Source organism: Mustela putorius, unplaced genomic scaffold (genome assembly GCF_011764305.1).
Source record: "Mustela putorius furo isolate JIRA1106 unplaced genomic scaffold, ASM1176430v1.1 tig00000905_pilon_pilon_pilon, whole genome shotgun sequence".
Classification (NCBI taxonomy): Eukaryota; Metazoa; Chordata; class Mammalia; order Carnivora; family Mustelidae; genus Mustela; species Mustela putorius.
In genome coordinates this window covers 820,989-833,871 of record NW_025421511.1, presented here as the reverse complement: position 1 = coordinate 833,871, position 12,883 = coordinate 820,989, and the positions used below count along the sequence as shown (strand labels likewise).

Sequence of the window (12,883 nt, the reverse complement as noted above, 5' to 3'; positions counted from 1 at the left end):
CAGAAAATGCAAGAAAGTTGGCCTACTCCAAAGACTACTTTGAACAAGGTACCCCTTTCTTTTCTTACTTTTAAAAATTATGGTAAAAAAATACCTGACCTAAATTTACCATTTTCACAGTTTTTAGTTCAGTGGCACTCGGCACAGTCTCATTGCTGGTCAGCCATCACCGTCGTCCACTGCCTGAACTTTTCCATTTTCTAGAACTGAAACTGTTCCCACTACCCACGGACGCTGCATTCCCCCTCTGTCAGCCCCTGGAGAGCTCTGCTCTGTTTTCTGTCCCTAAAATTAGGCTACGCCAGGGACCTCGTATAAGTGCAATCACACAGCACCTCTCCTGACCCCACGGGCATCTGTCACTGGGCATGGTATCCTCGAGGCTCATCCGTGCTGGGCCAGGTGTCGGGATCCCATTCCTTTCCAAGGCTCATTCACACTCTGCTGTCGGGCGACCCCACATCCTGTTTATCCTTCCAACCTGGATGCACGCGTGGGCTGTTTCTACCTCTTGGCTGTCGCTACCTTTTTGAGACCTCACTCACCCCTGGCCCATGCGCCGGGGGCATTTCCTCCTCATTAATCTTCACATCCGATCACTAGAGTTGTCCTTTGTAATCAATGTCTTTCCCCTAAAAATTGCTTCAGCTCATGGGACTGGAAAAAGACCAAAAAAAGGAAGGATAAGCATGCCATTGGGAAGCAGGGTTTTCTGGTGGGGGCGGAGGGATGGGTGCAGGTAAGGACCAGCTCTCGGGCAGCACAGCCTCCCTGGGGTCCCTGTGACCTTTCCTATAGACCAAATACGAACGCTGCGAGAGGGGAAAGTTCCCTCCAGCCTAGTAGTTTTCCACATTGGCACCGAGGCGGACTGCAAGTGGGAGGAATTACTGACTGGCTTGGCTGAGGTCTCCTGGTTTTGTTTCAGGAAACGGCCCTCGTTTTTTTCAAGAGGCACAGAACGGAGCACCGCATGCCGGCTGGCAGGGGGGAGGGGAGTGGGGCGGGCCGGGGGACTCCCCTCTCGGGCTGCTGTGATCGAGCTCGGGGTGTGGCCTGCAGGGTCATCATCTGGCCCACCAGTGCTGGCGAGGTGGTCCAGGGGCTCTCCAGGAACCGCCATCCTGAGCACCGGCCTGGCCGTGGCGCTCCCTGGAGCTCCCATCCAGAAGGGCCACACACTCTCCTCCACTTTCACATGTCACTGGCCGCGGCACCTCCACAGCCACGCCTGACCTCCATATAACGGGAAGGAGAGGAGAGTCAGGACCTTTGCCCAAAGCCCTGATGACTATCCCAGCGAGAAGGGGTTCTGTTAAAACCACTGTGCGTTTTGGCCCTTTTTTTTTTTTTCAGACGCAGATAATCAAATCTTTGTCTAAAATCTCAATTCTCCAATTTCCCCAATATTTAAACACCTAATACAGATGAGACGTGGCTGAAAATGCTGCCTAGTAACATGCTTTCCGGGGGGAGGAGCCACGGCGGCAGCCTCGGCTCGTGGCGAGCACGTGCCTTCGTGGCCGCCACGTGGCTTCAACCCGGGCTGGGAGGATCCCTCAGAGGGTTTTCGAGAATCCGTAGAGCATGATAAGTAAAGCTGAGAGGAGCTGCAGGTCACCTCGGGCAGAAGACGTGAACGTGCACACCCTCGGTGTTGTGGAGGACGGCGAGTGTGTCCGGGAAAATGGGGTGATACTCGGGGGGCCATGAGGAGCCGCTGGCGGTTGGCGAGGAGAAGGGCAAATGGTCAGACGGACTTGGCTCTGTTTCTGATTCTGCCAACTGCCGCCTTGGGACATTGGATGAATCCCTGGGTTTTCCTAAACAGCCGTTTTGGTATCTACAAAATGGGGAGAGTAGGACCAGTTTGAGGAATAGATTGGGACGCTGCGTGTGTGCCCTAAACTACAGCCACGATTATGACTGAATGTGACGGACAGTCATGGCCTGATCCTAGGTGGTCCCAGTCACCTGTGTACGTGAGCACAGCCTCCCACCCCCACCGCTGCCGCCAAAAAACCCCCCATCGCTGAGAGAGAAGGTTTGGTTGTTCCAATCTCCTCTTCTCCTCCCCCAGGGAGCTTCCTGGACCCTCCCCGTGAATTCAAGCCCAGAGCCGCCCCCATATCGGCCTTGTGAGGTTTCTCTTTGCACGTTAGCCCCATGCATGAATAGGGCCCCATGGTGGGGTTTGACTACTCCAGTGTCGCATCTGTGGGGCCCAGACGATTTGCCAGAACTCCCAAGACACTGAGCAGAAAGAGGGGCCCCACAAGGCCACCCCTAAGAGCTTGGCTGCACAGAGGCCAGGACGCCCGTGGAGGGGCTGAGAAGGGCCGGGAAATTCTGTGCACCTGCACGGACACCTGCTTGAGGTGCCGTCCGTGTTCACGCAGTTCCGAGGAAGCGTTTCCTGGCCGCTCTCGGGCAGGCACCGGGACAGCCCCTCGTCCGGGTGTCCCCGCGGCTGCTCCTCGCGCGGTCGGCCCTCGTCCCAGCTCCTGCGTTCCAGCTGACACCCGGCCCTCGGCCAGGGGGACGTTTTGGTTAGGTTTTGTGAGAAGAGTTCCAGGCCTCATTTGTGTGGTTCTCTGGCAAAGGGCCCAGGCCCCATGGATCCTTTGAAATCGGGGTCCCAGTGGAAAACGTTCCAATTTTAGTATATGTGCTGCGAAGCGAGCACGGCCTGGTGGAAAACGAAGCCCTACGTGCACGGAGGAAGACCAACTGATTGGAGAACCGGATCCGCAAATCCGTCGGGGGATGGTGGAAGCACATACGGAATCTTCTGGTTTGTGACAAAGCGGCCACGGGGCACAGCCGTGGAAGTTGTATTTTGTGACAGGAATTCCGGCTGAGGGGACAGGGGGAGCGGGACCCAACCCAGACGGGGCAGCCTTTTCTTGACCTGTATGGGGGGTGTGGGAGCTGGTCGTGGCTGGAACCCCCTGCCGATGGGCGAAGCGTGGATAACCCACAGAGGAAGAAACTAGTGTTTCTCGCTCAAGTATTTCAACCAAGTTTTTTTCTTTTGCCTTTCGGGTTTTTCTGTCATGAATATTTATTATAGATGTCATATGCCAAACACCATAGTAGGTGCTTCACTTACGCGATCTCAAATTCGCCGACAACCTTGCTGCTGGGCACGTGTTGGAGGAGGCCCAGTTTGTGGACGAGGAGACTGAGGCCCAAGGTAGGTGCCCTGGCCATGGCCGCCGGCAGGCCTGAGAGACTCGACAGCTGAGAATTTTCTTCAAATTTGCCTGCTGCCCGCCACCCCCACCCTCCACGGAGGTCTCTGCTGCCCACTGATGGTTTTGTTTTTTTAAAAAAGATTTTATTTATTTATTTGTTGTTAGAGAGACAGGGAGCACAGGCAGGGGGGAGTGGAAGAGAGAGAGAGAAGCAGGCTCCCCGCTGAGCAGAGAGCCCGATGTGGGGCTCGATCGCAGCACCCTGGGATCCTGACCTGAGCTGAAGGCCGACGCCATACTGACTGAGCCACCCAGGCGCCCCTCATCGATGTACTTTATTTTCTGCTCTGCTTTTACAAATACTGTGTAAACTTTCAAATACAAATGTATCTTTCCGTAAGATGGCAAAAGTAGAAGCAGGCATCTTGGAACGTTTGAAGTGTTCGAAGATGAGATGGCAAAGGGCATCGTCGCACATTTTCACACAAGGGCTTGTGGTTTCTGTGATGACGACGCTGAAAACGTGTCCTGGGATTGTTCTTTTTCTTCTTCTTTCTTCTTCTACATAAAGGCTGACTTGGAGATAGGAGGGAAGGGAGAGGAAGAAAGGACTTCTCTGACCCGTGGTCCAGACAGAAGCTAGCTGAGGTGTGGGCACCAGGCGCTCGCGGTCCATCCAGACAGACTTCAGCCTCACCGAGAGAGAATTTGCTAAAGAAATCAGTGAAAAATGAATGACTGAAAACGTGCCGCTGAGGAGTAATTTCTCCTATAAAAATCCTGACCCTCATCGTCAGTTAGATGCTATTACATCTGTTATCTCTTCCAGGGCACAGCCCTAGAGAGCTCCTTTAACTCAAGCCTCTAGAAGGATGCTAGAAGCATCTGATGAGGATTGCTGAATCTGACCCCTGAAGGGGAACTGTATGCTGTTGAATGGAAATCAGGAAAATATTCATGTGTAACAATCCCATAATTGGGTATTAAATTATTCTAAGATGTATTTTGCCTCAACCCTTTACTCCACTGTTCGAGTAACACCGGGGCCATCTGTTTATATCACTGTCGTAATTCCTACAGAAATGGAACAAGAGAGGAAAGACTCCCCATTTCAAGGGCAAAGCCTCCAGAAGCAAAAGGAGATAGTCTGTGCCATGCATCGCACTGTGGGAGAGAAGGAGTAACGGCATCACTTCCCATGGGCAGAGCGTTGGGGTCAGAAGCACCAACCATGGGCAGCTTTTGGGGAGTGAGGGATTGTCTGTGTGCAGGGCAGCGTCTCGGGCCAGTGCGCAAATTCAGCCCACGGGGGAGCAGTGGGAGCTGCTGGCAGAGGTCCAGACGAGTTGTGGGCAAGGGAGTGAGCACCTTGCCTTTGGGGGTCCGGGGACGGGGAAGCCATGTGGGACTGGGAAGCCCTAAATGGGAAAGGGGGTCAGGGCTCTGATTCCGAGCCCACCTGAACGCCTATGACTTTGGGCAGGAATGTCACTTCCATTCATCTTGCAGCCTAAAAGGAGAGTGTTGGGTTGGTGGCCTCTGAGATTTCTTCTAGTTCCAATATATTCTTGGTGTTCAGCGGGGGGCCGCCCCTGTTTGGGAAGGAGCCAGAAGTGGGGCTGAGCTGGGGGTAGTGAGGCTCGGGGAGGGAGAGCAGCGGGGCCGAGGGAAAGGTGTCGGGCGACATATCTTCCTGGTGGACACTCAGAGACGCTCGGGATCTTAGGGGAAGCATCTAGAGACAGAGAAGTGGGTCACTCAGGGAGAAAGGGAAGGACGAAGCAGGGGTGCTGACGTGCCGGCTGGGAGACGGGCTTTTGTATGGGGGAGGGACAGGACAGCGAGGAGAGGATGAGGGAAAATCCAAAGCCTCTACAGTGGGAAGACGTGGGGAATTAAGCAGGTTCTGCACACACGTTTTCCATCTTCCCAGAAAGGACCGTGCTGGGGTCAACGTCATGGGCAAGGTCTTAGGGACTGAGGGGAGGCGAATCAAGCATTTTTGAAAAAGCATGAAGATCCTTGCTTGGAATCAAGAGGCTGAATTTACAGTGAACTCGGTTTCCCGCTCTGCTGGTTTTCTCCAGGAGCCTGGAGGATGGTCACTATGGTGCGAGTGTAGGGCTCATGGTGCCGTCGCATGTCCTGCCTGTGTGACTCAGTCTGGCCTGCAGAGGCTCAGATGAGGCGGGGATAGGGGGCCTGGGCAGCACGGGCTGCACCCCCAAGCCTGAGCCCCAGGGCTGGGCTGCCAGCACACGTGGCCCTTCAGTTAGTGGCGGGGCAGCCTTCTGTCCTCGGGCTCTGTGGGCTTTCCTCACTTCAGGCTCTTCATCAATGACAGGAAGAGCTTAGGTCTCTTTACGACTTCACTGCAGAGTCAAAGGCACTAAAAAATCACTTTAGGGACCCCTAGGTGGCTACGTTGGTTAAGAATCTGCCTTCAGCTCAGGTCGTGGTCCTGGAGTTCCAGGATTGAGCCCCGCATTGGGCTTCCTGCTCAGCAAGGATTCTGCTTCTCCCTCTCTCTCTGCCTGCCTCTCTCTCTCTCTCTCTCTCTCAAATAAATAAATAAAATCTTAAAAAAAGAAAATCACTTTCTTGAGTAAACTTGTATTGCCTACAGGGTATTCTGGGCATGGTTGTAAGCCCTGGGGATGCAGGGGAGCAGGGCGGATGAGGTCCCTGGCTGCCAGAAGTTTCTGGGGAGAGGGTGTCCCCTGATGGCCTTCTGTGGAGGAAAACAGCTGGTAGGAAGCAGAACCATTGTGGATGCTTCTTAAACCCAGTGCACTAAGTGCTCAACACGGGCTCTTGTGGGGCAGGAACATATTGCAAAAGTTAGCTTAATCTCCAGCGGGAATGCCCCATCCCCTGGGGCTCTGGCCAGTGTTTCAGCTCTACCTCGGTGAGGAAACTGCTTTCTCTTTGACGGGAATCAGGTGCAATGGCTTTGACCCCTGTCCTGCTTTCAGCTCAACCTTCTGGATGAAGACATCGCTGTTTGGGAGAAAACCCGCAATCCAAGGGTGAGTCAGCACCTTTTCTAGAAGACACTGCTAGACTGCTGCTCAACCCCCATATCTTTGGCCTCTGGTTGAGTCAGAGCCTTTTCAAATGTTCCAGAACTCTCTCTAGGCAGAGAGAAGCCACCTGTAACCCTTGCCATTCCAACCCCCAACAAGACAATGGGTTGAAAGCAGGAGACAGTGGAAAGTGGGTCACCTTCCTGGCCCAGGTTGTGACAGGGGCTTGGGGACCCTCTGCAGTGAGGGTGCCCATGGGGAGCCTGCTTGGATCTCAAATATGAAGTGCTCCTCCCCCAGCTGGGCGAGAGGGTGTGGAGGAGACTTGGGCAGCAGTCAGAGCCACGGGGACTTACCACGTTGCCCTCTGACCCTGCTGTGGCACCCCCACCCCCTGCACCGCTCTGATCTGGAGGGGGTGCTCTCTGGATCTCTTCCCTCGGGGCCAGAGCTTCTGAGAGCTGGGGGACTTCCCTTAGTGTGTGATGCTGGAAATATCCCATGTCCCAGCGGAGAGGGAAGAAGGCCCTGCCGACACCTGCTGGTCCTTCCTGGCGGTCCTGCAGAGGCCACACCCATGGAATGTGTAGTCTGCACTCGGGGCCCTCAGACCTCTGTGGAAGGACCAAGAGACCCTGATTCTGAGGCTGCTTGCTAAAGACAGATTGTTGCCAGCAACACTTTCCTGCGTATGTTCTGGGAGACTGGTTTGTATTCTGTGGGGATTTTCCTTGGTCCATCACCAAACACAGCTTGCCCAGGGTTAGAGCAAATCAACTGGTTACCAATTCCCGTAACAAGAGACCAGAGGAGGGGAGGGATAAGAATCTGGAGGCCAAAATCCCAAGGGAAAGACCCCAGGCCGAGTGAGAGGTCTGGCCCAGGCTCTGGTCCAGGGCTGGCCTTCACCTCCTCCTCTGGCCATGAGTCAGACACACCCTCCAGCCCTTCCAGACCTCCTCCACCAGGCAGTCTTCCCTTCTAACCAGCACTCGTTGATATGGTCTCCACATCAATGAGCCAGATTTGTCATTTTGATTTGTTTTTATGTTTCTTGATATGTACAGCCCTGTTTCAAAGTGCCCTGCTCCCAAACCACTGGAGTGAATGTTTCCTAAAGTCAAGGACGTTCTTATTTCCTTGTTTTGTTTTTTAGAGTGTTAATTTTTTTAGAACCGTTAGAGGTTCATAGCAAAATTGAATGGAAGGTGCAGAGATTTCCCAGCGGTCCCTGATCCCCCTTCCACAGTCTCCCCACTACCCGCGTCCTGAGCCACACGGTACCTTTGTTAGAATCATGAACGTCCGGGGACACGTCGTCATCACCTGGAGTCCGTGGTTTGCACCAGAGGTCACTCTTGTTGTTGGATGTTCTGTGGGTTTGCCCGGATGTATAATGATGTGTTTCCACCGTGATGGTGCCGTAGGGGGCCTTTTCGCCGCCTGAAAACCCCTCTGAGCTCTAGCCCTTCCTTCCTCCCCCCCAGTCCTGGGCAGCCTCCGATCTCTGTACGGCCCCCATGGTTCTGCATTTTCTGGAACGTCAGAGAGTTGGAGTCACACACCACAGGGCCTTCCCAGATTGGCTTCTTTCACTTAGCGAGGGACATGCATTTAAGGCTCCTCCCGTCTTCCCGCGGCCCAATAGCTCATTTCTTTTTTTTTTTTTTTTTTTTTTTTTTTTTTTTTTTTTTTTTTTTTTTTAAAGATTTTATTTATTTATTTGTCAGAGAGAGAGTGAATGAGAGCGAGCACAGGCAGACAGAGTGGAAGGAAGAGTCAGAGGGAGAAGCAGGCTCCCTGCGGAGCAAGGAGCCCAATGTGGGACTCGATCCCAGGATGCTGGGATCATGACCTGAGCCGAAGGCAGCCGCTTAACCAACTGAGCCACCCAGGCGTCCCCCCAATAGCTCATTTCTTTACGGCCGTGATTCTCTTCCGTAGTTCTCTTCGTCTGGATGGACCACTGTTGACATATCCATCACCTCCTGAAGGACCTTTTGGTTGTATCCAAGTTTGGGCAATTATGAATAAACCCCCTATAAATATCCATGTGCAGATTTTTGCCTGGACATGAGTTTTCAACTCCTTTGGGTAAGTTCCAAGGAGCACAGCCCCTAGATCGTACGGTTAGAACAGGTTCAATCTGTAAGAAATTGCCAACTTGTCTCCAAGTTGTCTCCAAGGCACACTCTGCAGGCCCCCATTGGTGGGTGACAGTCCCCATTGCTCCACAGCCTCTCCAGGACTTGGTGTCGTCGGTGCTCCCAGAGTTGGGCCACTCTCATGCTGCGCCGCGGCATCTCCCTGATTGCCTCTGCGCTTCCCTGATGACACACGACATGGAGCCTCTTTCCTTGGGCTTATTTCCCATCCGGGCTTCTTCCTGCCCCCCACACAGACAGACACAATGACGGTCACCCCGGGCCATCACGGACCCGAGTACTGGCTACCCTCTCAAGTCCTCTGCCCCTGAAACCAGAATGAGAGCTTCCCGAAGGCGGAGCTTGTGTGAATGGTCTGCCCCCCCCACCCCCAACAGCTAGGTAGCAGCTTGCCCCCGAATATTCTGGGCCCCGCGTCTGCTTGTGTGATCCTAGAGAGACTGCTTCCCCAACCTGAGCCTCAAGCTCTCCATCTGGGAAATGGGAGAGGAAAAGGCTCCACGTTAGAGAGCTTCCAGGGGTAGACGTGCTGATAGATACACGTAGCTCAGAGCCTGGCACAGGGAAGCACTCAGAAAGACGAGCTAGTGGCAACAACGGTTATTGGCTTTTTAGAACAACTAAGTTCTGCTGGTTCAAAGAGGAGCAGAACCGGGATGGGGCAGCTGCTATCATTCTCTGATACCAAGAAACTTGAGGCCAGCAAGCAGGTGACTTCTTGATTGTTTTCTTACAAATATTATTTCTAAAATTAGCAACTTTGGGTCATGGCTGGGTAGAAAAGGTTAAAACAAAGTAACCATACCACTGTGGCATCTCAGTAAATTCTAACTCCCTGGGGTGCTGGGGTGCCTCAGTGGGTTCAGCCCCTGCCTTCAGCTCAGGGCATGATCCGAGGGTCCTGGGATCGAGCCCTGCATTGGACTCTCTGTTCAGGGGGGAGCCTGCTTCCTCCTCTCTCTCTGCCTGCCTCTCTGCCTACTTGTGATCTCTGTCTGTCAAATAAATAAATAAAATCTTTAAAAAAAAAAAATAGGTCTTGGGGCACCTGGGTGGCTCAGTGGGTTAAGTCTCTGCCTTCAGCGCAGGTCATGACCCCTGGGTCCTGGGATGGAGACCTGCATGGAGCTCCCCTGCTCAGCGGGGAGCCTGCCTCTCCTTCTCCCTCTTCCTACTGCTCCCCCTGCCTCCCTCCCCCCCCCACCAGATAAGTAAATAAAATCTTAAAAAAAATTAAATTTAGAGATTAAGAGAATGAGCTAATTTGGGGACTTTACCCCCAGGAGACATGCTCAAATGTCAGCAAAGGGGTCATCTGGTTAATGGAAGCCCAGTTCCTGTGTCACCACTCACTTTCTAGCCTCTGCTCAAGGCCAGTCCCCGCCTGGCCTCCTTCCTCACACCATTAACACGACAATTAATGCAGGGCTGGAACAGGCCCAGACGAAACACTTGTTTAGAACACTTCCTCTCACTTCCCCGGCACAAACATCTATTCTGGGTTTGGGCTATTTTCCAAGTTGGGTTACATGATGATAAACAAGTTGTTTTTTTTGTTTTGTTTTGTTTTGTTTTGTTTTTTTGGTAAGTGAAATTTTAACCGGGTGCTTCGCAAAACACAATTAAAAAAAAAAAAACACGTTATTTGAAGAAACTATTGAGCGGAAAAGTTAGAGACGTAAAGAATTGCAAGTGGTTATAAAAATGTTTTTCCACTAAGCTCTGTTTATCCCCTGGCATTTGAAAAGACCTGCTTGGATACGTTTCTGACCAGCAATATGCATTTCCCACAGATGTGGGGGGGGGGAGTTGCTTTCTTATATAGACCATCAATAATTATCTATCTTCTTTTAAGGATAAAAATGGAAAGTGAAAAGTTCAAGAAATCAATTAGCTGGCTTGAGTCTGCTGAGAAATTCAGGACAACGTTCAGGGCTGAAATTTACGAAGTAAATCAACATAATATGAAGAAGTAAATTAACCCAGAATGTCACAATGAATGGATAGTTCCCATGTAACCTCATAAATTTCCTGCTTGATGGATTTCAAGTCTCTGATTTCTAATAAAATTCTCATGAGAACACAGTATTGCTCCATAAAATCTCCTGAACTCTCCCCATGAGAAACGGCTGGTTTATAAGGGCGCATGGGTTCATGGCTGTGGTTTATTTATTAAAAATTTCTCAGTAAATATAACTTGGTCCAGCGCACAGCACCCCACGATTATGGGGAGGTTGTGCATCATTTCTGCTGTCCCTAAGTATGAAGAAAAACAAGAAGAAGCACGTCAGGAACTCTCTAAACCAGAAGAAACACAGAAAACAAAACAAAACAAAAACTGTAACCTTTTTTTCTTTCCAGGAGAAAGTTCTAAGAGAGCTACTCCTTGACTTTACCTCGGGCTCAAAAAGCCCCCATAGGAGTTTCACATTGGCTTTCAGAAAGTCTGAACACACCTGCCAGGGGGTTGACAGTGAGACCCCAGGACCGAGGGAAGGCTGGGTGTCGTCTCTGTCCCCATCGTGGGCTCGCCCTCCCGGGGAGGACAGGGCCGACAAAAGCTGCCACGTGGGTATTGCGAGTTTTGAGGGAACTTCAAACATCTCAGAGAAAAGTCGTGTAATTCTATGTAGTCACAAAGATAATGAGTTCATGGCTTACTCACCTCTCTTCACAGGCCCGCCACCTGGAAAACTAATCTTCACTAAACGCCGTGTTCTTAATCTGTGCCAAACACTTGGCTAGAAGCCTTTTGGGTCTTATCCTACTCGATTCGACACACAGTCCTAATATGCAGGCTGCTCCTGTCACTTTTCCTTTGGAGAGAGGGACACTTCCCGCAGAAAGGTGAAGCTATTCACCTCACAAGGAAGGGAGCGGGGATTCAAACCCAGGGAGGCGGACTGGATGTGGATGCTCTGTCCACCGGACCAGACTTCCATGGAGATGCCTCTGCGGAGGGTGGTGGGAATCTTGAGGGTCTTTCAAGGCCACATCCTACTCACAGGTTCCAAGCCAACATTGGCAGAGCCCCTGTAATGAGTGAAGGGAACTGATCCATGAGGGGCCGCATCTGATCTTCAGAGCAAGGCCACAGGGGAGATGACCCATCATCGCCCGCCCCCCGTGTCTGTCTTCTGTTGGGCTCCCACACCCAAGAGCTGGGCCTCCGTTTCCAGCGCCGGCCGCTTACAGGGGCCTGAGTTGATGTTTTGATAAGGATTAAGTTTTGGTCTATCCCTGAGAAGAGAACGTACATACGTTCTTTGGTTTTTGGTTTTTGTTTTTTGGAAATAGACTCCTTTTTAGAGTGGTGTTAGATTCACAGCAAAGTTGAGGGAACACCACAGAGACTTCCCACATCCCTCCACCGTGACACCTGCTCTGCCTCCCTCCCATCCACGGCCCCACCGGACGTCCAATGTTACAAACGATGAACCCACACGCCCCGCCCCATCCTTGTCGGCCAGAGGCCATCGTCGACATCAGGGTCAGTCTTGGTGCTGCTCATTCTGTGGCTCTAGACAAATGTATAATGACATGTATCCGCATATGGTATCACACAGGAGAGTTTCACTGCCCTAAAAATTCCTCTCTGCTCTGCCCGTTACTCCCTCCACACCCACCCTCTGGCAAGCACGGATCTGGCCGTGTCCATACTTTTGCCTTTCCTAGAATGTCATGTGGTTGGAATCACACACCGTGTAGACTTTTCAGACTGGCTTCTGTCACTTAGGGATATGCTCTTACGGTTCCTCCGTGGCTACCCATGGCTTCCCGGGTCACTAATCTTCAGTACTAACTCAGATTCCATTGTCTAAAAGGGGGTGATTCTCAACTTATAGACATGAAAAGCGCTCTCTAGCTCCATGGAAATTAGATTGAACGTGGAAGGCAGAAAACAGAATTGCTGGCACATTCCAGAATCCGCTGTCCCTAAAGGGACACAGAAAAGGGCTTGTTTTCTTCCTTAACAGCAACAGTAGTTGTCCCCATAATAAAAACCAGCCCGATGGCCCCTGTCATCCGATTGCAGGCTAGGTATTATGCACGTCGGGTCTCAAGATGAGCTTCAAGGACTAGACGCTGGGTGGCTCACAATGCTGACTTCGACCTGAAGGGCACTTGCTACTGAAAGGGGACATTCCTCATGTTCCTTTCATCTGAACACCTAACGGTCTCAGTAAACCCTTGAGCCCGCGACTGCAACTCGGAGAGGTCATGAGCTTGCTGAGGAAAGACAGCAGGCTCTGTGTGTGCCGAGCGCGCACACGCGCGTGGCGCCGTCCCCGTGGGGTCCGGGGGTGACCGTCCGTCACAGCAGCTCGCGTTACACTGCGAGGGATGCTGGCGGGAGGACCCCGGAGGGCGCGGGCTCCGGCGCCGCGGCAGAGGCAACAGCGCCACCTGCCGAGCCCGCGCGGCCCTGCGTGCGCGGGAGGGAGCGCGCGCCTGCGCGGTGGGGGGGGGGGGGGACCTGGGGCCAGCCGCGGGC

General features: G+C 52.5%; 1 long non-coding RNA gene across 1 annotated transcript; it reads left to right on the top strand.

The window, feature by feature from the left end:
• Positions 1-2,574: 2,574 nt before the first annotated feature.
• Positions 2,575-10,437, top strand: LOC101685748. Its single transcript, XR_200519.2, has 3 exons — positions 2,575-3,196; positions 6,173-6,226; positions 10,244-10,437. It is a non-coding gene; the product is annotated as an uncharacterized LOC101685748 (long non-coding RNA).
• Positions 10,438-12,883: the final 2,446 nt, after the last annotated feature.